The sequence below is a fragment of the Diplotaxodon limnothrissa genome, linkage group LG3 (genome assembly GCF_057381915.1).
Source record: "Diplotaxodon limnothrissa isolate DT_005_m linkage group LG3, D_limnothrissa_male_GT1.1, whole genome shotgun sequence".
Lineage (NCBI taxonomy): Eukaryota > Metazoa > Chordata > Actinopteri > Cichliformes > Cichlidae > Diplotaxodon > Diplotaxodon limnothrissa.
Window position 1 is genome coordinate 43437355 of NC_140598.1, and position 26324 is coordinate 43463678.

The following is a 26324-nucleotide window of genomic DNA, read 5'->3' on the forward strand; positions in this document are numbered from 1 at the left end:
AAAAAACATGGAAAAGTTTTGCACAGAAAGCCATCCTGGTCTTGAATCCACGGGATATGAAAACTTCAGCATGAACACCTGTTCTTTAGCTGAGTTAAGGGCTGTTATGGCCTTAAATACAAGTAAATAAAAATAATTCCTTACATTCTCAAATAGGTTTGATTGTTGCTAAAGGGCACATGCTTGATCACAGTTAGTTTGAACTGATGCTGTAATGACTGACATTGTGAAATATTTCCAGCATGCTAACATGCTAAGTGTGACACTGACATGGAAGTCATTCCTGGTATGAAACTATGGAAACTATTTGAATTTGATCTGTTTTCCTAATTTGGCAGCAGACCTCCAGTGAGGGGACTTCTCCATTTCAGGCTTCACTGTTGGAACGAGAAATAAAAAGAGACTTGGACCCATCAGTATAGAAGAAGACGTATCAAGATTGTGATATGTTTTCAAAGTTAGAACCTCTTGTAATTGTGCAAAGTAGCTGAAAGAAGATACTGATGCCACACACCACACTGGAGGTCTCCAGCCAGCTCATTCATGGCCTGCTGCCATCTTGTAGACTTTGTTGCTCAGCCAGTTTTTGCCAATAACAATTCACAAATGGCCTTTAAAGTGTGTTTTCATGCCCATGTCCACAAACAAAGAAAAATGAATATGCATGAATACTCATCAGTTTTGCATGGAGACTGTTGTGAGTGGGTACAAACATACCAGGCATGACAATGCTGGTGCTTTAAAGGTTGAGGTAAAATATTTTTATGGACATTTCATTAAAAAACAAAAATGTCAACCTGTTTGCGGCACTAGAGAAGCACTAAGTCGATTGCCTGTTTATCTTCTGAGCAATCTAAGAATCCACCTTATCTTAGCCATTTATCTGAGGATTGCTTCAGCCAATATTTTGGACCTGCGAGACCAAGACTTCCTGTTCCATCCACTGATCGCTGTTTACAAATGTAAATAAATTTACAAAAGCAACTAAACAGCAAAATGATGGTCATAGAAAATCAGACAGCTTCTAGTCTAATTTACATTTCAGCAAATAGGTTCCTTCTCATGTTTTGTATCTGCATGCAACCAAAGCCTGGTCAAACATGAGTGATATTACTGGGACTACAAACTGCAACCAGAAAGGTATAAATAGTTATTCATCCATGGGATCACAATTTTAAGTGGTGGTCATTCATTAAAAATGTCAGTTACACCAAATCATCAGCTCTGCATCTATCTGTTATTTATTTTTGCTTCATGTATGTCTGACACAGTATTGTTGGAGAGCAGAGAGTCATAAAGTCAGTACCGTAAATGAGGATAACACATTGGACTTCTTGCCTGGAAGTAAAATATAAAAGTCTTCACTGATGCACATCAGTTTCCTGTGAGTTACACTCCAGCCACTGAACCCCACTGGACTTTGCATTCCATGGAGCCCATCTAAAATCTGAAGCCTGGAAAGAGTTACTGCGTGTCGGAGGTCGAGACAGTTATTTGAGTCATTCGCCACTTAAATGGCTCCCCGCAAATGACTAAAGGCTGCGTTGACAACGCATTGGAGCTGCTGCATTTCAGGTGAGGTTGTTTATTTTCAGGGGTTTTATCTTCTTTACTTTTGATGTTTCACTTGGTATTTGAGAACTGTTTGCATTGATTCATTTATGGTGTATCCTGACAGTTTTTTAAATTTAGGACTCTTCACTTCTTCTAAATGATTTTTTCTTCTCATGTCAGCTGCCTGCTCGTCTAATAAGACGGAAAAGGCTTTTTTTTTAAGCTGTCTTTTCTAAACTGTTCATTCATGTCCTTGGAAATCAATCACACACAATCCTTCTAAGTGCCTCCTTCACACACATGCACACACTATCCTCCACACTCACACTAATGTTTTGTTTTACAGCTTCATATGTCAAGATTAAAAATGAGAACATCAAGAAAGGCTCAAAGATAAGGCGCCAATGCTGAGAAAGGAATTCTTTACCTTTTCACCCTACTGAACTTTTTTGTGCCATTCAGGAAGAAGAATGACAGGAAAGAAAGGAACAATCAGCCAGAGATACTTAGTAGCAGTTATATAAAATTGTTCTGACCAATAGTTCTCTAGGCTTTCTAAAGGTCTGTCACTCATTTTCCCTTATTGTACCTGACCATCTCTAGAGATTTTGTTTTCTTCAAGCCACTTAACATTGACCTATGAAAGGATGAATCAATGTAGTATCACAACAGACAACTTCGCGAAGAACCAATTTTAAATTGTATCTTTAGGCACAGCAGCTTTAGCAGCAGCTTTTCACAAAAGCACATCATTTCTTCCCATTTCTATAGTTGAAGCTAATGAAAAATACCACCAACAACACAGTTTGACAAAAGTACAACATAACTCACCATGGTGTCCTCAAGAAATTGGTGGAAACTGGACAAATGGAGGACAAAAGAGTAAGTGTCAGGCCTAAGAAACTAGCACCTGAAAGTCATGTGCTTAAGAAACAGAAAAACCTCCAGCGAAAACCTCTATCTAACCCTTCATTCGTTCACTGAAGCCTCACCAGAAATGGTCTCAGTGGAAGGATGGGTGTTAAGAAGCCATTCCTAAAGAACGGAAATGGAGAAAGGGCTGAAGCATGGCAAATTACCAAAGAACCGGACTGAAAAGCAGTGGCAGCAGAGTGATAGATCCTAATTTGAAATGTTTGGTCCACGTTGTTGTCAATATGTACGGAAGATGTCAGGAGAGAGATAAAACCATGAGTGTCTACAGCCACCTTTGAAACATGATGGTCCACCATTGATCCACTATGCAATTTGCCTGATTGCTGATGGATTCATTTTTTAGCTTGACAATGATCCCAAACACACTCCCAATGCAGTAAAAGCATACCTGGATGGAAGAACATACGCAGTGGAACACCATCAGTCATGGATTGACCTCCCCAGAGGCCGGACCTCAACATTTTTGAAGCAGTGCAGGGCCATTAAAAAAACAACTATTCCTGAAAAATACTTAAAGAAGTTACAAGAAAGCTGCTTCAGACAGTTCAGACTGTGCTGAGGAATAAAAACTGTCAGAGGAGGATTAAAACTGTTTCTTTCAGATAGAAGAGAAACCGAGGGGCCGCATCAAGACCCAGTATAAGCTACATATGGAGCTGGAGCTGATAATAAGCACAATCGCTGCTCTTCAGAAGGATCATTTGCAGTCAAATGTTGTTTGCTCATTGCAAATTACAGTCTTTATGTCAGTGAAAATTAAAGAATGCCTATCAATGCATGAAACCCAGATGAAACACTAAATAATTGCCATAACTCTAACAATAATTCATCTAACCTTACCAAAGGGCTCAATAAAACCTCTTTCTCACCATGAAGTGAATGCTTTTGGGCTTATTTTCTGCAACAAGGAAGTAAGTTTTATGTGTTTGTGGCTTTACCCTTAATGAGGATTTTATCAGCCACTGTGTGCTGGTGGTTTATGGTGAAAGACTGCACTCCTGCCCTCGTTAAGGAAACTGCTTTTGTTTCCAGTAAATCACTATGGAGGCTCTGATGTGACAAGCCTCAAAGTTCAAGTTCACTGCCAACGTGACCTTATGCGAGTGCATGTTGATTACACCGACCTGAGGGCATTTGCTGTGGTGCGTCTGCGAACGTGTGCGCATTTGTGCAAATATGCATGAGCTTTAGGGAAGCCTGAAACAGCTCAAGTCCAAAAGAACCCCGTCCAGCTGCAATAACAACAACAAATAAGCCCTGAACTTTCCTCTTTCACCCTGTTTGGAACAACAGACAGAGATAAAAATAACTGGATTTCTTCACGTCATGCTATGTCTGGCCAAAAGCTTAAAAAAGAAAGAAATGGAGAAATCGAGGGAAAAAATTTAAGGTTACGGTACAAGGAGAGAGACAGAGAAAGAGACAAGATAGCGAGTAAATCCTTAAAAATGTCTTCTTGGAAGCTCTGCTTTCTGTCAGCACTGCCGATATGGGGGGAACACTGGTCAAGAGGGAGTCCAGAAGGGTGTTCTAACTTTTAAATAATCTGCTGGATTAATTTGTCAGAATGCATATTATCTTATGCCTATGGATTAAAAAATCTACTTAATATGTCCTAATATTTCTTAATAAACTGGCAATTTTACTGGTTCAATCGATGAGCTTACATTAAAGTCTCCATTCAAAAATGGGAGTTAAAGTACAGAAGTAGCTGCATGTATTAAGAGTGATACAGAGGAAACACGCAGCCTGGACATGGCAGCAGTGAAACCAGAAGCTGGCTTACTAACACCAGAGGCACACAGCTGGAATCACTGAAAATGCCACTTTAACTGAAAAGCACCCTTGCTGTTCTTTCTGGGATAAAAACTGAATCTAATGGGGAGGAGACCAAAAACTGGAGTAACTCTAATGGCCACTTGAGGCTTGCTCCATTAGTGAGTCAATCCCAATGTTAGACTCCCTCCGTTATACCATAAATAAACAGGTTTTTTAACCAGTTTTTCTTCCCCTTATTCCCACCGAAAGGCCCCAGCAAGCCTGTGGATTTAAACCCAGGACACTCTTGCTGTGACCCCCCCCCTACCAATGGTAACCACAATTTGGGTCTTTATGACTAAATTTCCTCATTTTGGAAATCTGTAAAGAGGAATATTACCACAACTTACATATATTAAGGCTTAAAGGGGGCGATCGTGGTTCAGGGGGTTGGGAAGCTCATCTTGTAACCAAAAGGTTGCCGGTTCAATCCCCAGCTCTGTCTGTCCTGGTCATTGTGTCCTTGGGCAAAACACTTCACCTACTGGCATTGGCCACAGGGCACCTGTGGCTGCAACTGTAGCTTGCCTCCACCAGAGAGTGAATGAGTAGTGGAATTGTCTTCATTAACCAAAAATTTTCTTATGCAACAACACACACCACTTAGCAGGTCCACACGGGATGCACCTGCCGATCAAGTTAGCTAGCAAGTACTGGCCCTTCCCCAGATCCATCCTGGTGTACAAATATGGCCACATCCAGTCTGAAAAAGACAAGACTGTATCTTTCAAAACGAACAACAAATAGGATGAAATACGACAAAAATCAGATGCTGTTAGGGCGAAACACCAGTGCCAAAAATCAGAAACTGGTGGGAAAAGAGGGAAACGGATCGACAATTATGGGAAATGAGAGAAGAAGAGGAATGATGGTAAAAAAAAGAAGAAGGAGAAGTTGGGAAAACACAGAGGAGAGTCACAGTGGACAAGTATGGAAAAAAAAGAACAGAAGGGGAACTGAAAGGGGGGATTGAGGGGGAAAAGAGGAGAGTGAAAGAGGGACAAGTATGCACATGAAGGAGCGTTTCTTCTGCAGATTAGCAGTAGCTGCAACCCAATACTTTAATATGCTGCTCGACCCCGACAGGCCTGGACTGGCAGTATGTGTGTGCGTGTGTGGTTCACTGTGTATTTCTGGAAGCTACAAACTCTTATCAGCCCTAATCTGGTCTAGGAAGCAAGTCATACCACACTGTCTGAGTGCAATAAAAAAATGACATTAACCAAAGACAGAGGTGAACTACCACGTTTATGTACCCAAGGGCTGCCTCCTTAAAAGTGGGTAAAAGATTAATCTGTAACTCAAATGTCATTTAAGGCCAGGTCGAAGGTGACTCTGTGACTTTGGTCTTCTTGGTAAAGCCATACTGTTCAAGACTAGCACCAGTTCCAGAGCGATAAGAGCACAAATGAACATTTTATGGTTGAATGCTTTGAAGGTGTTTCTTTTTCACATTTGCCTTAATGTAAACCAAACACCTCAGTGTCAGGAGTCGGTATGCATCAACAATGTTTTGTTTTTCTTTGACAGTCTTTCCTTTCTTAAATCTCCCTCGAGCCAAACCACAAATTTATGCTTGACAGGGTAATCTCCATGGAAAGAAATCCGACCACATTACGGGCCATGCACAAATTTGAACAGATGAAGATATTTTTCACATTTGATGGCAGGATTTATATTTTTGGTTTTTCAACAGTAAATAGAGTAACTGCCAGTTTACTTGAGTTTTGGCCTTTGGATTCATTGCCTGACCTTTTGATGTTCTATATCTGCTGAAAAACTGGTAAATATTTTTTTTATTTGCTTTTGGTTTTTTTGCTTAAAAATTAAAAAATCATTTAAAAATGAATTTATCAATAGAGATGTGGCTTTAGCGCTACAGTCGTACAGGTGTTTCCAAATCAGCAATGTTGATACAGAGTTACAACTTGAAAGCAGCTTAAACATCCCCACACACTTCTTCCTTTCGACAGTGGAGTCAAACATGGTACAATAAAGGAATAATGGGCCATAACATTAGAAATGAATCAAGGCTCAGAACAGTGTTATTCTAATCCACATGAGCTCCATTTATGGTTTATTTAATGTATGGACTGTTTGGTCTGGAGTGGTGTCAGGACGGGTACTTCCAGCATCGCCACAGGAACGTTTCCAGCCAGTTGAGTCCAAGTGTAGGGAAAAAGAAAAAAAAAAGAAAGATCATTCACTGCTTTTGTTGTAGAGAAGTCAGTGGAGCCTGAACTTGCAGACCCAACATTTTAGTGGTTCCTTTGCATAATCAGATGAGAGTAGAGGAGGCAGGAAGGTTTCCATGTGTCGTATTCCACAAAACTTTCCTCTCTGTGCTTAAACTATCTCCAGCGAATACTAGAGTAGCTCTGCATTATTCGCAATCTTAAAAAAAATCTGCTTTAGGCCTCTAGTCAGCAACCTCTACTCCCTGTAAATCCCGGTAATCCCTGACTGGTTGGCAAGTGATTGCTTGAGGCTGCTGCTAGTTTCTGGGTAAAGAGAGAGCTGCACCAAAAACCTTGTGACTGCACTAGCAGATTGCCACCATATGAAAAACATTCACATATCTGTAAACACTTCTTGACAAACTACCGAGCATATGATGCAAACCAGAAACTGACGCTGTCTGACTTCAAAGTAAATGTTGGGCGTAACTGCTGAAACCTGTTTCAAGAGGTGCAACTTTTACTCTGAAGTGATATGGGAAACTGTCTCTGTGTCCAGTTTGTGTTTTTTTTCTTGTAGTTTTGCTGCTGCTTGGTGGGTAGCTGTGCTGTGCTGTGCTAACATCCAAACAAAGCACACAGATGTTTTCAGTGAAGCAGCGTATACGTTCTTGTGAACTTAGCAACAGCAAGTCAAGGAATACACATTTTTCCTGGTGAATGGTGGTTACCAGGGAGGTCACTGACTGGTTTCCAGGCTTGTGTGGCTGGGGCATTGGCAATCGATTTCACGTTGACTGCCAGCAACCACCCACATCTGGTCAGGGAATATATATTTTTCCCTAGTGATCGGTGGTTGCAAGGCAATCTCCAACTGGTCTCTAACCCCATGTGACTGAGGTCTTAGCTCTGCTCCCTTTAAGCTAGCTTTCTTCTGACTGGCTGCCTCTTCTCACAGCCAGAGCCATGTGCCTGAGATCATTACATATGGAAACTGGTCTTATTGACCTCATAAAATCCAGTTGGAAACAGAGTGTTTACATCAGTCTGAAGCCTGAGCTTTTGGCTCACAGCCCTACCTGCACATAAGTTGGCCTCATTATTTTAAGTTTGGTCACATTTAATAAGAGCAACCACCAATGTAACAGTACATACACAACAGCAGAGAAACCATAAGAGGTCTTCTTTAATGCATTCCTTCCTAATTAATGTTCTTTATTGGCTTTAGAATTGGATGATTGACAAGATTTTCTTGGCGCAAGGAACTCTTACTGGGAATTTTTCCAAAACCTTCCAGCCACGTGATAGCAACAATTCATTTGATTAACGCCGTGAGATGAGGCTGAACGCTGTCTTAAATTTGTGTTGTTATTCAAGCATTTAAAATCCCCTTTGTTTGCCTCACTGACATTAAAACAAGAGTATGCTATAAATACCTAAAATCTTTTTTTTTTTTTTTTTTTTTTTTTCTTTTTAAATGACATCAGAAACAGCAGTATGCGACATTACGTGATGGCAGAGCTTCAGTTCATCCTTTGTCTTTTTTTTTTTTTTTTTTTATAAATAGGACAGGGGGAATGAATGAGAGAAAGAGGGGGAGAGAAAGAAAGAAAACCAAAGGGGAGAAGAGACGGTGAGAGGGGGGGGGAAGAGAGAGAGAAAAAAAAAAAAAAAGAACTCCTGGGTCACCTGTATGGAGAAAAAAAACAAACAAACAGAGGAGACAGCAAACAACAAAGAGCAACATAATAATAGAGAAAACAAAGCACCATCACAATAAACTAGCTAGTCATAGATATCAATATTTACTAAATAATAAACGATATTGTGCAGCACGCAAGATAGACAGCGCACAGTGTGCTTTGAGGCAGCAGCCAAGAAAGCTTTAGTCCGCGTCTGTGAATACCCATGTGTGCATACCTGTGTGGATCAGCATGCTTGCATTCCAAAGGTTTCTCCATGTAATGATCTGCTAGGGAGTGTGGGGGGGCCACAGCCCCGTCCTCCAGGGTGTGAAGCGGGTATGGAGGAGATCAAAACTCCAGATATCCAGAGGCCCCCAGAACACAAGAGACCATGGAAGACCAACAGAGGGGCAGCCGCGCCACTGTTCCAGTAAGAGCTGAGGAGAGTCCCAGATGAGGGCTCGCCCAGCAGCCGCGGAGCAGAAGTCAGGGGGAGTTGCAGTGACGCGCCCGTGAGCTCCGCCGGCCCCCAGCTGTGCCTGAGTGACCGAGCCCCAGGCCGAGAGGCCGGGGGCACCCCACCTCCAAAGGGGCCCGAGCGAGCCCCAGGCCCCAGGCCCCGACAAGCGGCCGCCAAGGAGTGAGCCGGTGTGTACCCGGACGCCCACCCCCAGACACAAAGAACCACCAACACACCGACACCTGAGGGAGTCCGCCACCGGCAGGGGAAGTGGTGGTGGGTGGAGATAGGCCTCCAAACCTTGGAGGGCCTGAGGTGTCCCCAGAGAGGTGGCGTCTGATACCCAACCTGACATATAGACACAGACATACAGGCACACACAGACACAAACATCCATTCCCACCCTCATGCTCTCATATGCACTCACTCCACACTCAACCAACGTGGAGACAGACATAAAGAGACGCTGTACACACAATCACACTCCCCAAGCGTACTCTACAAACCGGGTCTAGGTACCCTTGCCCCTGGAGGGGGGAATTGCACCCAGACCCAGGTGGTGTTTCCCTTTTCCCTGCGGTGGGGAGAGGCAGACCACCCCGACTCCGCAGCAGCAGGGAGGCCCCACACCCCAGACCGCAGTCGGACGGCCAACTCCTCCTACTAGCCCTCCCGCTCCAGCAGGCCGCAGAGAATGGGAGTGGGAGAAGACTCCAAACCTCCCTCCACCCGCTCATTGTAGTGTTGATGCATATGTGTTCTAAGGTGTAATTAAAACCCAGGAGGGCTTGGAGCTACCTGCCAAGGAGCAGCAGGTAAGCGCATAGTCCCTCCTGCTAGCCCTCAATGACTAAGTGTATTTAAAATTGAGAGGTGGGCAACGACGTCAGGGGTGAGGTATACACCCTGATGGTAATTTGGACTCCGTGATTGTGCCCACCCCCAAGATCCTATATGTATGTGTAATGAGAGTGTGAATAATGTGAATGTCTAAGTTGTGGGATAAAATTGAGGCAGAGGCAGCCAGAAGGGGACGGGGGGGGTAGCCTCCTCTGCACCCTGGTGACATACCCCCACTCCAAGGCCCTGCATGTGTGGGTGGTTGTGGAGGAGCGGGAAGAGGGAGGCAGCTGGAGATGGGGAGGGAAGGAAGGGAGGGGCAGGTAACCCCTCCCTGGGGCCAGCTCCCCCGCTGACCCCAGTAGGCACTCCCACCCTCCGCGACCCGCCAGGGAAGGGGGGCCCAGGCCCATCAGACCGGGGCCCAGTGCATACCTAAAATCTACAGTATATATCCTTTTTATATTTCTATTTAACTTGGAGCGGTAGTCTAAGGTCTCTGCATACAGTTGTCCGTCTGTGATTTACTCCCAGTGCAACTAAACAGGAGTCGTTCATTAGGTTTATCTCTGAAAAGCAGCAAGGAAAGGTTTCATGACAGGTAACACACCAGCGACCAGCTCGATGCCAGGAACTGATTACTGACCTCTTTTGCATGGTAGGTTCCTGCCAGATAAAATGCTGTGTACAGTTGAGGAAGCCATTGACTGTACACGCTTAAGAAGAAAAAACAAACAAAAAAAAAAACCGGGAGATTGGTATCACCCTTTATTGCTTTTGGAGTTTAGTTTCAGTCACATCAAGAGGACTCTGAGTTATTAGCCCTGCTGTTCTCAATAACTTTCACAATATAGTTTCACAACCAAGAACGCAAACAGGATAAAACTGTTTATACGCTAGAAATAGTGCATTATCGCTTCTTTCTTATGTGTATTTACCTTCCTATAAGTGTTTGTGTGTTTTTCTTTCTGTATTGTTCTCTCTGGCTTTGCTGCAAAAGAGCTAATCAACTGTAGGGCTGCATTCAAGGAAGCAGTTTACTCTCTTTCCTCCCTCCCTGCATCTCTTTATCTTTCTGTCAGTCACCCCGTAATCTCTTTTAAAACTTGGTTATCGCCCCTAAAGAAGCAAACAACATTAACACAGGCCAGAGGCAGAGTTGTCTTACAGCCTCGGTCTTCTGTTTCTCTGACTCAGTATTGTAGGTTTCATTTCATTGCAAATAGTAATTATAAGGTATGTCATAATGAAGACAGCAGTGTCTGGGAGATCTCTGTTCTTTAATAAAGGACAAAAAGAATTTGCATGCGACACGTGTTTCTGAAAAAAGCATTTTCTTTTTGTGTTCCCAATAAACATCCCATAACATCAAATTGAGGGAATAAAACAATAAAAAAATCTCAGCAGAACTGCAGCACGTACACAGCTGGAGTCATCAGTGCTGCTTTGTGTCATTTCCCAGCAAGAATTATAAAAAGCATTTCTGACTATGACATGATAAAGCACTAAAACAAATACCACTGGCTCAGCAGTGACTTGTGCATGATAATTGACCTGCACGATATCCTCATATCTCCCATTGCAACCACTTTTCTTGTTTCAGGAAGCACTTTGGGCTCCTCAGTTGGCACCAACCCATAAGGACAGTTGGTCATCACGGGGATGAGAGAAAGGAGATAAAAACATTTTAAAAAAACATTTTACAGGCCAACAAAACTAAAAACAAAGTTGCTGCAGGTGACCGAGTATGGATGCCTGAATTTGCATCACAGGTTGAATATACAGCTTTAGGCACCATATCAACATTTGTGAATTCACCGTTAAATGTTTAGCTTATTTTCCTTCTGATTCTATCTTCTTTGCAACTCTGGACTGTTTTAATGTGGCTGCTATTTTTAAATTGCTGTTCTGAACTTGTGGAGACATCAACTTTTACATCAAACCAACCCTCTGTGCAGAAACTGTAACTGATGTACCACCCAGCAGTCACTGGCAGTTTTTGGGTGAAGAGTCCACAGTTTCTAACGACCAAGGAGCCAATGCGCCAAGTAAGGAGCGTAAACAGGACTGTGCTTGGCCTTTTCTTTTGTTGATATTCACAGTGTTGCACACCAAGAATTCATTGCCCATGGTAATACAATGTGCAGTTCTACTGCAATGTGACCCCACCCATTTGCTACATCTGGCAGGTTAAAACAAAGCTCTCAGGTTAACATGACAGCTTTTTTCTTTTAATACCGTGAAAAAAAACCCAAGCCCTTAAGCAAAATATCTCATATGAAAAAAACAAATCTGTTGGGTCTTTCCAGACTTGGAAGGTGGTGAAACTCTAACTCATTCTGTTTATCCTGCCAAAAAGGACACATTCCATTTTTAATTTTTATGCCGATAGCAGAAAAGGCAGAGTGTGCTCCAAGAGGTCAAAAAACATCTAAAGAAATGCTGTAAATTTAAAAAAAAGATAAAAGTAAGGGCTGCAGATAATATATGATAAAACCATAGTACACAGCAGAGAAGCCACAGAGAAGCTCTTCCTGTGACTGTTATTTCCCCTGAAGGAAACTCAATAAACAATAAACCCTCAACAAGAGCATCCTTGATTGTGAGTATGAAACCATGACTTCATCAGACCCGACTCAAATGTCACATTTTTAAGGATGCAACAAAGCAGACAGTATGTTTTAAAACAGATACTGTTTATCCCAAAAGACAAACTGTAAAATTTTTAACCAAGGCTAGAAGCCAAAGAGAGGAAACCAACCAGTTTTGATGTTCTAACAATGTTTCGTCTGTGAACGCTCCATCAACAAATATGTGTGTGTGTGTGTGTGTGTGTGTGTGTGTGTGTGTGTGTGTGTGTGTGTGTGTGTGTGGAGGGGCTGTTTCCCAGAGGCTTTAGATCCTTATACGGGTTTATTAGAGCAACTTGCCTGTTTTACCCTCAAAGATATGTTTAAATCAGATTCTGTGAAAAAAAGCAAGATAATAAGACCACAAAAGGCACTAGAACCTAAACATTTGTAAAAAAAAGTGTTGTAAAAAAGACGATTTTCGTTAACATTTAAACTAATGAAATGGTAGATCAGACAGAGAGAGGGGGGGAAGAGATGCGGCAAAGGGACGGACTAAAACCCGGTCCGGCCGCTCTCGGCCGTATGTGGTGGTTGCCCGCTCAACGCACTCAGCGAAACGGGCGCCCAATGAGTTTGTAAATAAAATCAGTAGAAGAGTTTTCTCATTGACTTTCACCAGGCTTTCTGAAACCACAGGAATCTTCACCTGCTACCACACTAGAAAACCTCTAACTAAAGCTAGCAAGCTTGGAGCATAATAGCTCACTCGAGTTGGTCGGAATTGCTCTTGCAGCCTCTTTCTGTTTAGTCTGAATTTTTCCATTTACTGAAGTCTGACATTTAGTTCCCTTGAAAGTCACTGTTGACAGTTTGTTTTTTTGGCAGTATGCCAGTGAATCCACTCATTGCAGTGATTTTCCAATAAAGCTCTTCCAATCAACCTTCATTGGATATGAAGTGTAATACCAAGATTTATGTGTGTTTTTGATCCCCAGGTGTGAGCTGAGTGTGTTGCAATCGGGTGACGTTTGTTTTACTCGTTCCAAGTTTCATTTTTAACCCTTCTGACTTCTATTTGCTAATTACTGATTCTACTTATTGGTTCTTGTAGAAAAAAATATGCCTGCACTGGTTTTCTGCAGCCATCCAATTGTTTCAGTATCTCTCACAATGGAGAAACAGTGGAAAAGTTTGCATATACAAAAACTCTGCTGTTATGAGTTTGACATCATTGTTTTTTCAAGGTGCAGCTGTCAGAAAATGATGCCAGGAACCGATAAACTCAGACATTTTGAAACATGTTATTAACTAGAAGGGGTTAGAGATCCCCGCAGCAGTTATCGATATTCTGCACTAAATCAGATTCTCTCTCTCTCGTTGTTTTTCTAGAAAACCTTTGAAAAAGACTAACACAACAACTTTAAAGGATATTCAGACTGGGTATATAAACAGGATTCACTGAGCCTAAACTGACTCACAGCTGTGCCATGGTCTCACCAACAAACCCACGTCTGTTGGTTTCTGGTGAAAACCCTGCAGAGATCCACAAAATATTTTGCATTTTCATAACGCTGGCCAGAGAGCATACAGTGTAAGCCAATACAAGAGCCCGAGAGAAAGTAATACATCTGTTATGGGTTATTGGAAAGAGTGAAAAATTGATTGGAGCACCTGTACATCTTGTAAGCTTTGCTTTTTGTTAGCACCAAGTGTACAAGGTCACTGTAGGCTATTTTTTTGGTTGTTTTTTAAGTTAAGGCATTGAAAGTTAATGTAAAATTTGTATGAAATCTATTACATGAAGTTGAAATACTTTAGGGATGTGCTATACATAAATGATGGATGCATTGGTCATGTGAGGAAAAACTTCTGCTTTGGGGAAAAAAATAACGTGAGTCTGGAATTGAGCATTTAATGGATATTTCGTGACAATATGAAAGCTTTTCTGATGCTTAAGAAACTCAGCAAATGTGAAAGCTACAGTGAGGTATTTAGGATGTGAAGATGGAGGTAAGGGGGATTTTCAGGGGTTTGCTGGACAGGAACACGTCCCAAGGAATGAATGGAGAGAGAGAGGGAGGGTGGTCGACGCCAGACACAGAGGTCTTTTGTGTTTGTCTATCAGCTGGAAATCACTAACAACACAGCAGCCCACCACTCCACCCTGTGTGTGTGCTAGTGCATAAACAGTATGTCAGTGACTGACATTTGCTTTTCAATAGCCAACTGTAGAGCAGAATAAGATAAGGGAGTTTTGCTCAAAAGCCAACTTGTTCCCTTGGCATGAAACAAATCCTCAGACAAATCCAAGAGTCTGTCACTCCAGTTACATCATGCTGCCTTCAATCTCTTCATCACAGATGAAGGTCAAACAAGTGCCTTCTAATTTTTGTTTTTAAAAAAATATATATTTACATTTCAGTGAAATATGAATTAATGAAATTATGTTCTCCATGTTTCTCACAGTCAAAAAGTCCAAAGATCAAACCCAACAATGACCTCATCTTATTTCATGGAGACTAACGCTCATTCAAAAATTATTTAGCAACAGCAGTGAGCGAGATGCCACTTTGTAACCCAGCATCAAAATCGAATCTGTTTTCATGAACAACTGCACAGCTTTCCATATTTTCCAGTGGAAGGACCGAGGAGTCCCAGAGCAGGACCATGCTACCAGATGCAAATTAGTGTTCTTTTGAATACAGAAAACTTTATTTCTTTGGATGCAATAACCTTTTCACTAACTTATTAGAAAGTATTACTGTTTCTAGCTTGACAAAGTTGAAACAACTTACTATGTTAGTTTCAAGTTCATATTTTTTACTGAAATATAACCGTTCTTGCATTATTCATCAGCCCAGGCTGCGCTGTCCTGAGTTGACCACATTGAGTATATTCACACACATTGACTTCATACACATCTACAAGGAGGAGAAACTCAAAGCAAGATTTTAGAGTAAACTGAAGGAAGAATTAAAATAGGTCCATTTGTGGGGTTTTCCCTGGTTGAAAAAAGCAAATAAAAATCCACAAATCATTACTGGGAGTTGTTTATTAAAGACAACGATGTCCCTAAAGGACACCACATGTTTGTCTCCATGGAATAACGTGACAGTTGATCTATTTCATTTGACAGCCAAAGAAACAGTTAAGGTACTGTAAGAGCAAATGTGTTTTTGCGAGGTCTGTCATGTGGAATATAGACCAGTTGTGTATTGTGACACTTTTCATGAGAAACAAGACACTACTGTTTTTTGTCAACAGTGGTACTTGGTGTTTTTTATGCCCACTGTTATAACAATGAAGCTCTTGATAAAATATAAAGTGTGATTTCTGCCTCTTTTTTCCTCAGGAACTTAAAAGGAAATACCTATTACAATTACACAAAGTATCATTGGTGCACACACTTGCTATTCTTTCCTGCTAGTGTGCTAGTAAAAAAGGCTACGAAATGCATTACAAGCACCTGTGTACTTGTGACAGTCAAAAAGTTGGAACACTAACCATTATCAGCCATCATTTTACATATAAAATCGAAGGTGAAGGCCCACCAACCAGTTTTCAGCCAGAAGAACGAGGACACATTGTTGATGCTGTGAGTTAGCATTAGCTAGTTAGTCTTAGTAAAGTAATGTTATCAAGCTAGCAGGATTTTTTTGTGTGACATTATATGTATTTAACGTTATTTGGTGTTTATTCATGCTGAATTTGTCAGAACCACGATAAGGTATTTATTCTCAGCTAGCATGTGGCTAGCAACCAAATGCTAGCAGGCAAATTGCCCATTTCGAATCCTGTTGACCAACTTCCATTACATTATTTTATAAGAGTTTTCTGACTGATGCTAATTCTTAGAAGATAAAATAAAAGTCAGGGTTCTCCTCCAGCAAAATGCAGCCAAATCAGGTGCTTCAGCTTGAGGACAACAAAGGGACCGGAGGACACTAGCAAATACGTCCTTTAACGGTAAACACCAACGTTTTAACACTACACTGTCTTCATCAGAGTCCTAAAGTGAACTGGGACCATTGACTTTAATATTGGCAAAACTTATTTTAAGGACCTTTTCATCATCAAAGCCTTGCCTTGAGAACTCACAATGGTGATGAAATGTTCATGCTTAATAAATTGTGAGTCATGGGTCCGACTCTTTGATGTCTATCAGGGCTTTGTGAATTCATAACATACTGTTTATTGTTAAGTTTGACTCCACTTACTTTCCTTTATGTGTAGAGTATTATTTGAGTGCAATAAAAGAGTTATTTCAGCAAAGATTTTAAACCGTGCATTTATAAACCACAAACATCTTTCAGACACAGGGTTCGCTCAGACTTCAAGTGTCGAAAGAAGACGAGAGCGGCAGAGAATCAAAGACACACTTTTTTCTGTTATTGGTTAATATAATTAAAGACGTTTTGGTGTGGCATAATAAAGCTGTTGAACAAGACCACATTCTTGTCTTAATAGCAGAAGTCACAGTGAATAATTAAGCTTCAAAGAGTAATTTAATACTACATTGCATGGTGCATGAAGGTTAAACCTTTGAAGCCTGCAGCTCGTCTATCCACACCCTAAACACTGATGTCAAAGCAGCTGTTCTGCATCAGCAGCCAAAAGCTAAATATTTGCTGTGACATCACCGCTTTGAGACGGGGGCAGATTTAGAGATATAACATAACAATGCTTTCACAAAGAGAGACCAACGGAGCTTTGTTTCCTAAGGAAACTGAGCTACGATTGCAAATAATACACTGGAGCGTAACGTGTCTACAGGCACAAACTTTCATATTTGTCATCTGAAACAGTTCTGAAATTATTATTAGTATTATTATTATTATTATATAACTATTGAGTAAAAAAAGAATTAAAGAGGCGAGAAATTACTTTTTTTTAAACTTTTTTAAATTTTACTTACTTAGTTTTTTTTTATTTCTTTTATACCAAAACAGGTTCAATGTTCGTCTTAAACTGTACACATTTCATATGGTTAGGTGTGGTTTCACTTTGATGTCATGTGTGCACACTAAACCTTATTTGAAATATCTAAGGTTGGTGTAGTGGTAGTAGTTTACTTACACCCACCCAAAAAGAACAGTTCAAAGAAATCATTAAAACCCTCAAATTATCTCAACATTCATGTCCATGAGGCGTGTGTGGAAAATTCTCACCACAACTTCCTCTTTTTCTTGTTTTCACCACGTATCCAGTATCCATATGCTTCCACCTACTTGACAGTGATGGGTTCCCAGATGGGCGTTCATCTGACCTCAGCATGCTGTAAGCTCAGCAGGTAGCCTACTATTGCCAATTGGGTGAATCAAATAAAGTGAATGAACAACATCCTTTTCTTAACGCCTCACATGCTGTTGATGCTTTATGTGGCATAACCATTCCATTCTCTCCCTCATCCTTTGAGAAATTCTTGTCTATTTTCTAACACATTGAACCGTTTTTCACATTAGGCTCTGCCTGCTCCTTTAACTGGGTGTTCCTGGCACCCATTTATATGCTATAACCTCTAAAACCTGGCTAAACTTTGTGTAAGCGCTGATATCTGCAGGTGAACATGCTGGCAAAAGATAAGATTTTTAGTTAGAGGAGTACTGGCCAGTGCTTGGCTTATGGTTGTGTGTTGATATACTCCGTGTGGAAAGCAAAAATATGAAACTTTTTTTTTTAAGTGCAAGAACACTGGCCATTGTCCAATCAGGATTCAGTTCTTTATTGGCTTTTTAAAATTTATGTGCAAAACCTTAAATAACGTCCAGCAGAGGAAGTCTTAAACTGGGATCCCCTCACCACACTGGAATCCCTGATATATTAGCTGTTGACCTCAGACATGTAATCAGCATACTAACTGATCGGTTCCCATTTTCCTGGATTACTGTAGGTCTCAATGTCTTAAACATGAAGAAAATGCTGGAACATTAAACTAAACCTTGGTTAGAATTTATCCAGACCAAGACAACTTTTTTTCATGTCAGACGACCGTTTGGCTATTTGTCCCAAACTGTGCTCCAGGGAAGGTTTCAGCATCTGTCATTTTGGTCTGGAGAAAATCTATGTTTCTTGATACTCAAGCCTAGTTATATTTTGTGAACTTTGGTAACCATCAGATATTTGGTAACATTTCATTAAAGCGAAGCTGTTCAGCGGTCACAAAGGTGGATCTGAGGAACATAAGTAAATGGGATTTCTAATGTAGTCTCCTCTTTTTGTTAACTTTTCACACATTGCTTGCATACAATGGCCAAGATGCAAAGCTAATAACAGAAGAATCTGAAGGTCATTAAATGTCTCTATGGGCGCTTTCCATCATCCCAGTTGTAAAGTTAGGGGTTTCAGATTTTCACTTTTTCTGAGACTCCCTCCATGTTGGCCAAAGATAAAGCAGCAGGTTTAGATAATAAGGTTAATGCTCCTTTATGTGGACTTTGAGATGACAAAAAAGGAAATGTAAAAACGTCTTCCTTTCCATGACAATAAGCAGCCCTGTCTCCTGATAACACCACATGAAAGCTCATGTTAAATAGAAGCTGAGGTCATATGAGGATAGCTATGATAATGTTTCGCTACAGGTCAGAAAAGTCTTAGTAAATCTGCAGCTCTACAGCTGGGTGTGGATTGACTCACTCGCCCTAAATTGAAAGGTAAATCCTTTTCCTTTGCTCTGAACAGTCAAGACGAGTTGGTTTTGACCCTTTGACCTATAGCAGAGCGAGCAACAAAAATTCCCCCTCAAACAAAATGAACTTCTCCTCAATCCCTGTATTCATCTTTCCAGTTTCATTCACTCAGTTTTCAGAAGTTAGCAAAATAAGACAAGAAGCCAGTCTGCAAGTCAATGAAGATAAAGATAGAGTAGCGCTGAGACCATGCAGAGGTCTAATATAGTTTCCTGCTGTGTTTTGAGTTCAAACCAACCCAGTCCCTGAGCGTCATCAATCACTGCAAACTCTGAGCTGTGAACTGATGCGCGGATATCGGCAAGGTTGTTTTATGCCATGAACCATCTGGTCTCTTATTTAGATGCATACACCGGTAAGCACAGTGCAATAAAAGTGTTAGACAGATATACTAGAGTCAACTAAATAATTTTATCTAGAGTGAAGTTTAACTTGGTCCCCTTTCCTCGCCTCCACACAATGTGTATGTTATTAAAACCGCGCTGTGAGACGTTTTATTGATTCTGGGTCAGCTTCTCTCTCTCCTCTTTCATCTGCAGAGCCCCTACGTGTTTCCTGTTTGCATCTACATCTCTTCTCCCTCTCTTCTCTCTTTACTTTTTACTGCAGCTGAAGTACACATGAGGCTTCAACTGTATGAAATAGGAAAATCCATCTTCAAAAGTATTTTTGTGCAAATGTTTTTTTTCCTCCTACGGTACATTGAAAAAATAAAATCAAGCAGACCTGACACATTTAAATGTGGTATTAATAACAGAAAGAAACATGTTTGTTGCTACACATGAAGATGTCTCATTTAGCAGTTATCACTATTTGTTTTCATGGAATCCAACTGCTTCAGTTTTCGCTGTTTCAACGTAATTACGAAATAATTTTATTTTTTACAATCTACACTCATGGATGAATACACAACACATGTTTATCTGCAGTTGGAGATAGATAGACAGTTTTAAAATTAGCTTCATGTACAATAACTCTTCTCCATAACGATAAGAAGTAATCAGTGTGATTTTTTAAAATAATTGTGATATACGCTACTGCCAAAAAGTAAACGGTATACAGACTGGTACTTATATAGAACCTTTCTACGCTACCTGAGCACTCAAAGTACTTTCTACAACATGACACATTCGCCCAAGCACTTCATCTACACTTACGCGCTTTTTTAACAACTTGGGGTATGCAGACTAGCATAGCCAAAGATTTAACCACCGACCTTCCAATTAGTAGATTGGAAGATTGTTCTCTATGGCTACACCTGTCCTTCATAAAGTATATAATACTGCAACGTGTACTCACGGTCTAAGTGTTGATATACATTATACAAAGCTATGGCGGTGTCACTGTTTGCAAGCAACACAACCAGTGCGGCAACCGCAATGGACCCATGAGATTGTAATCAATGAAATGTCTTTTTGAAGAGTTGTGGTAGACAAGTGATTACAGCAACCAGTAAAGTAAATATCCTTCACATTTAGTGCATATGATGAGCCGTGCTCAAATTTACTTATGTTTCTCTTATGTTTCGTTGGTAGAGTTAAATTTTTTATGGTGTTGTCTGAAATTAGTTTGCTTTTTAGTTTCCATTTATTCCATGTTCATCGCTTCCACTTCCATTCCAATTTGAAAGTGCCAAGAAGAGTGTTGACTAAGATGGATTAGGAACACCGCAGGCAGGTTTTAAGTGTCTGCAAGTTGAAATGAACCAAGAGAAGAGGTCTAAATGGTCATGAGATTTAATGGCAGTCAGAAGCGAAAAATGTCTGATCTCATGGTGTGCTTTTTATTTCTTTTCTCTCCTGCCTGTTTTCCGTTCTTCTTCAGCCTCTCATCTATATTCTTCCCCTTCTCCATTTGTTTCTGCCTGGTTGGGTTTGTTGATGGCTTCTCGTTTTTCTTACCGGTTTCTATTTGTTACATCATCACCGCATCACTCATGCACAGTTTGTAGGAATGTGCATTTGGTCCATGCGCTCCATGGATGAGGAATCTCCATGTGGAGCCAACGCATTTTATAAGATAAACGACGAGCCAGATCTGCTTTAATGCTACTTTTTTTTTTTATCGTCGCCTCTTTATTAGTTTTACATTCTTTCCTCTCAAGCTCATTCTTAATACTTTGTCCTTCTCACACTCTCTACTCATCAGTCTGTTTTTTCTTTTCTAACCAAAACGTCACGGCCAAGCCCAAGCCTATCCAACACACATAGTTCATCAGTGAATCCCATCCAAGCATCTGTTTTGGACTTGTTGGATTGTCGGTTTCGTGCCAAATCTAAGAGGCACAGAGCCATTGCGTGTGCTTGAGAGAGAGTTTGTGAAGAAAGAAGTGAATTCTCAAAATTATTAGTGAAAGGTTAGATAGCTTTTTTGCTTTCATGTGGATAACTAGAGATCTTTTTTTTTTTTTTTTACCTTGGACTTGTCAAATATCTCTTTAATAATCTTTATCCAAGATTAACCATGTCCTCTTGCCATGTGCGTTTGTTTGTTAAATTATGCACTTAAATGGACATCACCCACTAACGCATTTTCACGCAAGCACAGTAATAAAAGTCAACAAAATGTCAACATGTCGCAAAAGAGTGCAGCACCAAATGGTTTTAAGTGGCTGCAGTGAGGATCCGCGATAAGCTCCTCGCTTCCAGCACCTGTTAGCTGCAAACAGCTGGTGTGCCTTACAGACACCAACAACATGCCTTATAAGTGGCTGTGGTCAGACGTGACCTATTTTTGTCATATAGAATTGTGCTTGTTGTTTGGCAGTGACTTTTTGCTTTATTCCACTTACACAAAGACCTGCTGTGGTCATCAGTTGAAGGAGGAGAAGGAGGAATAAACGTCTCAATGTTAGTCAGTTCAGTGAAGCAGACTGTGTGAATCGCAAAGGCTTAGCAAATCACTAGTTTAGCATGGGAAACTGACTCTGAGACTAACGGAAGAGCTCTCAGCCTCTTAATGTACTGACAGTCAGGTGATAAGTGGGTATATTTTGCCCTGTGCTACACAGATCACGACGTTCCCATCAGAGCTCTTGGCTTAACCCTGCTGTCATCTTAAACTGTCTGGCATGATGGGGTGGACGCTTGTTTTTCTGAGTCAACTGTGTTGTGATTCCTGTGAAAGCTACTGATTAGCTTTAGTTTGTCTCAAGGACACAGTCTGATTGTTATATGACATTCTCGCTGTTGTAAAGCTGTCATAATTGAGAATGTATAACTGCTTTCCAGCTTCTCCATTCATCTGTTAAAAAAATGGCAACAAAACTTTGGAGTTTCATCTCTGGTTCTCCGGTCACTTCACTGGAACATTTTATAAGAAAAGGGATGGTGCCTCCTTGGTCTGCCAGCTTGATTTAACCACCATCTTGGCTTTTTCGCGTACCAGTTCCACTCTTTAAAAAGTCAATCTAGTGACGCGAGCTGAAGAAGAACAGAACGTGTTGAGTTTCAAAACCAGCTCGAAGGAATCAGTAAAAGTGGACAGGCTTCCAATGGCTTACAAATGAACCGAAGGAAAATTCCGGGGGGGTTTCAATTAGCACGATAGTACGTGTGTCTGCATGTGTGAGCATTTGTAGGGAAGTAATGAGATGTAAACATGTTTAAGTGTTTGTCACCAGCGATTGCCCGCCTGCATTTTCTCTGTTATCCACTTATGCATTGGAGAAAAACTAGACATTCCTGTTCCCGTCCACTGAGGACCACAGGGGCATGGAGCAGCACTCTCTGATTGTTTCATACAAGTAGAGCAGAGAGAGAGGAGGGGGTGAAGAGGTTAAAAAAAAAAAGGTAGAATGTAAGCCAGACACAAAAAGAGATTTTGAGTGGGGGCAACAGGAACTAAGGGGGCTGAAGATATACTGCTGTGAGCGTCCAGACATTCAGACTGAGGGGAAAAGTCCTGTTGGCAATGTCTGCAAGAGGAGGACTTATATCAGTGGAGTGGGTTAGTGGGTTTATGAATGACTGTGTGTGTCTGTGTGTGTGTGTGTGTGTGAGAGCAGTGGTGGGATTCTCGAAGGGCTCTCTGGAGTCACTGGTATGTTGAAGCTGATTCAACATATGCACTGAGACGAGTGTGACGTTAATGTGTGTCAGCTGCAATTTGTTTACCTACAGCAGGGATGTTGTGTGGGTAATTGTATTGCGGGCTTACATTGGTGGTCTACATTGCTTATGCGGTGGCCAAGTTTGGACCTCTGAGCCCCAAGGAAACCACATGCCAGTCGATGTGGTCGACTGGCATGTGGGAAAACTACTGGACAAATACTGTGCAGCCCCCCCCCCCCTCTTGTGTCAAAAAAACAGATCATATTCATTGGGGTATAAACATATGACATTCCGGTGTGTCCTGGGGCATCCAATGCCAGAAGGTTAACAGCAGCTACTTTGGGCCCTGTGGTTTGAGGGTTTCGATCTTTGGCTTGTTTTGGCACAACTCAGGATGGGGTCTGGGTAGTTTGTTGCAGGGTCAGTGCATCAGATCGCAGCAGGATGCATTGTACTGTGGCTTGAGACCAGTGCCATCGGGGAGTTCACTTGAAATGTCACAGTGTACTAGGTCTCCACCAATATTTAGGTGGGTGGTGTATGTCAAAGTAACATCTACATAGCTGTCAGTATGCAAGGTTTCCCATCTGGTCAATGTTTTTCATTTCACCCTTCAGTAGTTTTAATGCTTTAGTGTAGAAAAAAAAGCATGATTCATGACACGTGTGAGGTTTTTCACAAACTAGCACATGTGAATGCAGCAGTATTTTCTGGCATGTCACGTTAGTCTGTTGTTAGGTCGTTGTTAGGCAAAACAATGACGTCATATCATATTAAGCATAATTCAATATTTTGTAAATAGAATTCATATGTTGTGAATATAAATGACAAGTTACTGCCATGAAACGAAATGATACTAAGCTTTTCCATGGTCTTTTAGGTGCATAAGCAAAGAAATTGTTAACTTTAGCCTGTTGGTTGCTAGGAAACATGATGCTGTCTTAATATCTGATAAAGATAAGAACCCTTAGGGGCCTAAAATGAACTTGTGTGCCAGCTTTGGTTGCTCAACTCTTGATCATGTAGGAGAAGCTTGCAGGCAAACAAACTGAGAGTTTTTTTCATCGTTAAAATATAAAACTACAATTGTATAATCACTTCTAATAAGTCAATGTCAAGGAAGACCACATTTTAAAATCTGAATATGGTTGAAAGAGATGAAGACTTCCCACAAAGTTTTATCAGTTCTATAAACAAACCCTCTAGTGCCTGAGCTGTGGGTCCAGGAAAAGAAAAAAAACAACACACCTTTCTTCAATCTGCAAACAAAAGAACATCATTTTACAACTTCGAAATGATGACCAGAGAATGCAAGCTTTGCACAAAATCCACAATTTTTTCAGTAACACAAGAATTTGTAACAACCCTGCATGAAGAATCTTGCCTGCAAGTCACTGCCCACATTTGTTTGACTGGCCCAAGTGCTTTAAGAGAGCAGTTTTACAGATTACAATGATAAAGGCCAAACAGGTTTAAACCAAACATTTGGCAGGCAAACACATGCAAAAAAAAAAACACATTTGCAAATCAAGCTTTTCAAATCAAGCTTGTGTTGACAAGTACAGAATTGCGTAAGATAGAGGTTACATATGGTAACGTCTAGCAAAACAGCGGTGTTAGATTATAAATGGATTAAGGCTCCAGTGGCACACCTGATGCAGTCAATTATTGACTGGTGTTGTGATGACTGCATGACTCTATAAACACCTGACAGTCTGTTGGGTCAAAGGTTCATCTCTACTAATACTATCAATAAACTTGCCACAGAATCAAAGAAAATAAGCCAAACTATAAAAAAAAACATGCAGGGATTCTGACTGTTGAGCACAAACTTAGAAAAATTAGGTGTTTTACTTACAGCGCTCTCATTTCTAGTACTAATAATGATTCCCTTTCACTTAATCCATCATAAACATCTGGGTTTCCAAGACATTTATATGACTGATATGGTATTCTTTCTTTATTTTTTTGTTGAAAGGGTACACTTGACCACAAAGCCAAGACCATGAAGTAAAATTGAAAGAATGGCAAAACATCCTGCCATTTTCAGTAATAGAGAGTACAATGAACAACCAATGAGTTCCAATTAAACCATGAAAAAAGTTTAGAGTCGGAAAGCTTTCACAAGAGCCACACATACGATTGGTTTATTTAAATAATCTGTTCTGGATACAGCTATTAGGCCATTGAAACTTGTCACTCAGTAAAAGCCATTTAGCCATTTACTACACATACTGTATATTAGTGGACTGCTGTCAGATGCTGTGGGACATTGTGTATATTTCAGACAAAAACCTTGGATGGTATCTTTACAAACTGTCCATTCCTCTTAATTCAACTCACATGTCCTATACACATATATAGTTATCTGATGATTGAGTGATTCTCCCTTGGAGCTGAAGTTTTTTTTCTATTATAATGACAAATACACCCAATTACTTCCAGCCAGAGTTCCAGTTCTGCATCAGTCACTGCAGATGTTTCTAAATTCACTGTAACTGTGCAGATTCCTTCATGCTGAAACCAGGCTCCATCTGGTCTTTAACCCAGGGTCAGCGGAGTTGTCTGGGCTCACATCATTAGTGGCAACATTAAAAACTTTTAGTTGAGGGCTTTAAAAATTCAAATCTGGATTTCATCAGTTAACTTAATGGGATATAAAGATAATCATTCAGAAAAGTACTGGATGAGTATTAGCTGGTAAAGATGCATTTAATGTACCATCCAGTCTACAAAAAGTATATTTGCAATATTTTTTCTTGAATGAGCAATACTACATTCTAACTTTTGTTCGTTGTTGGGGTTTTTTATACAAAGTACCAGACATACACAATAGCCATTGACTAAATTAGCATTCTTGAAATCAATTTTATAACATGTTAAGTGTATCTCAAACCTTCTACTTCTGTACTTGCCCTTCTTAAGCACATGAGTGCATATTCAAAAAGATATCTAGTCTTATATTAAGCACATTAAGAGTGTGCACGTCATGTTGGTGATGTCATCACAATGATGTTTGCTAGTTAGCTAAGTTAATGCTAACTGGCTAGCATTCAAGAGTATATATATTTTTTAAATATGAACTTTTAACATATTGTGGCATTACTTGGGTTCATGCAGTTTTCATTGCAGTCTTTACCGTCTGTACTCTGTACCACAATAACAGCTGTTGACAACAGAAAGGTTTCTGCAACAGTTTGTTTATTGCTTCTGGTCTTAGCTAGTGTTTGCTAACACCAGTGACTGGAACTTTATTTGAAGTGGATCTAACACTGTCAGACTTGGGCAATTAGCCAATTAACTCTCATTTGATATTAGAATTTAATCAAACTCTTTATTAAAGAAAAACTCAGATGATGTACATACAAAGGCACAAATCTTACGTGGTCAGATATGGTTTGAAAAAGCTATTTGTGATAGCTTCCAGTAGTTTTTGTTATATATATATTTAGGTGTTTGAAGTGACAATCAGATTTCCAGTTTCTTTCAGAATTCTTGTGAATCTGGAATTTTCTATTAGAAGTTTATTGGGTTGCAGAGGGT

The 26324-nt window shown here is 40.5% G+C and overlaps 1 protein-coding gene across 1 annotated transcript in view; it reads right to left on the minus strand.

Moving 5' to 3' along the window:
- tnfsf10l (TNF superfamily member 10, like) overlaps positions 1–26324 on the minus strand; it is a 74072-nt gene that overhangs the window by 17549 nt on the left and 30199 nt on the right. The window lies entirely within an intron of this gene.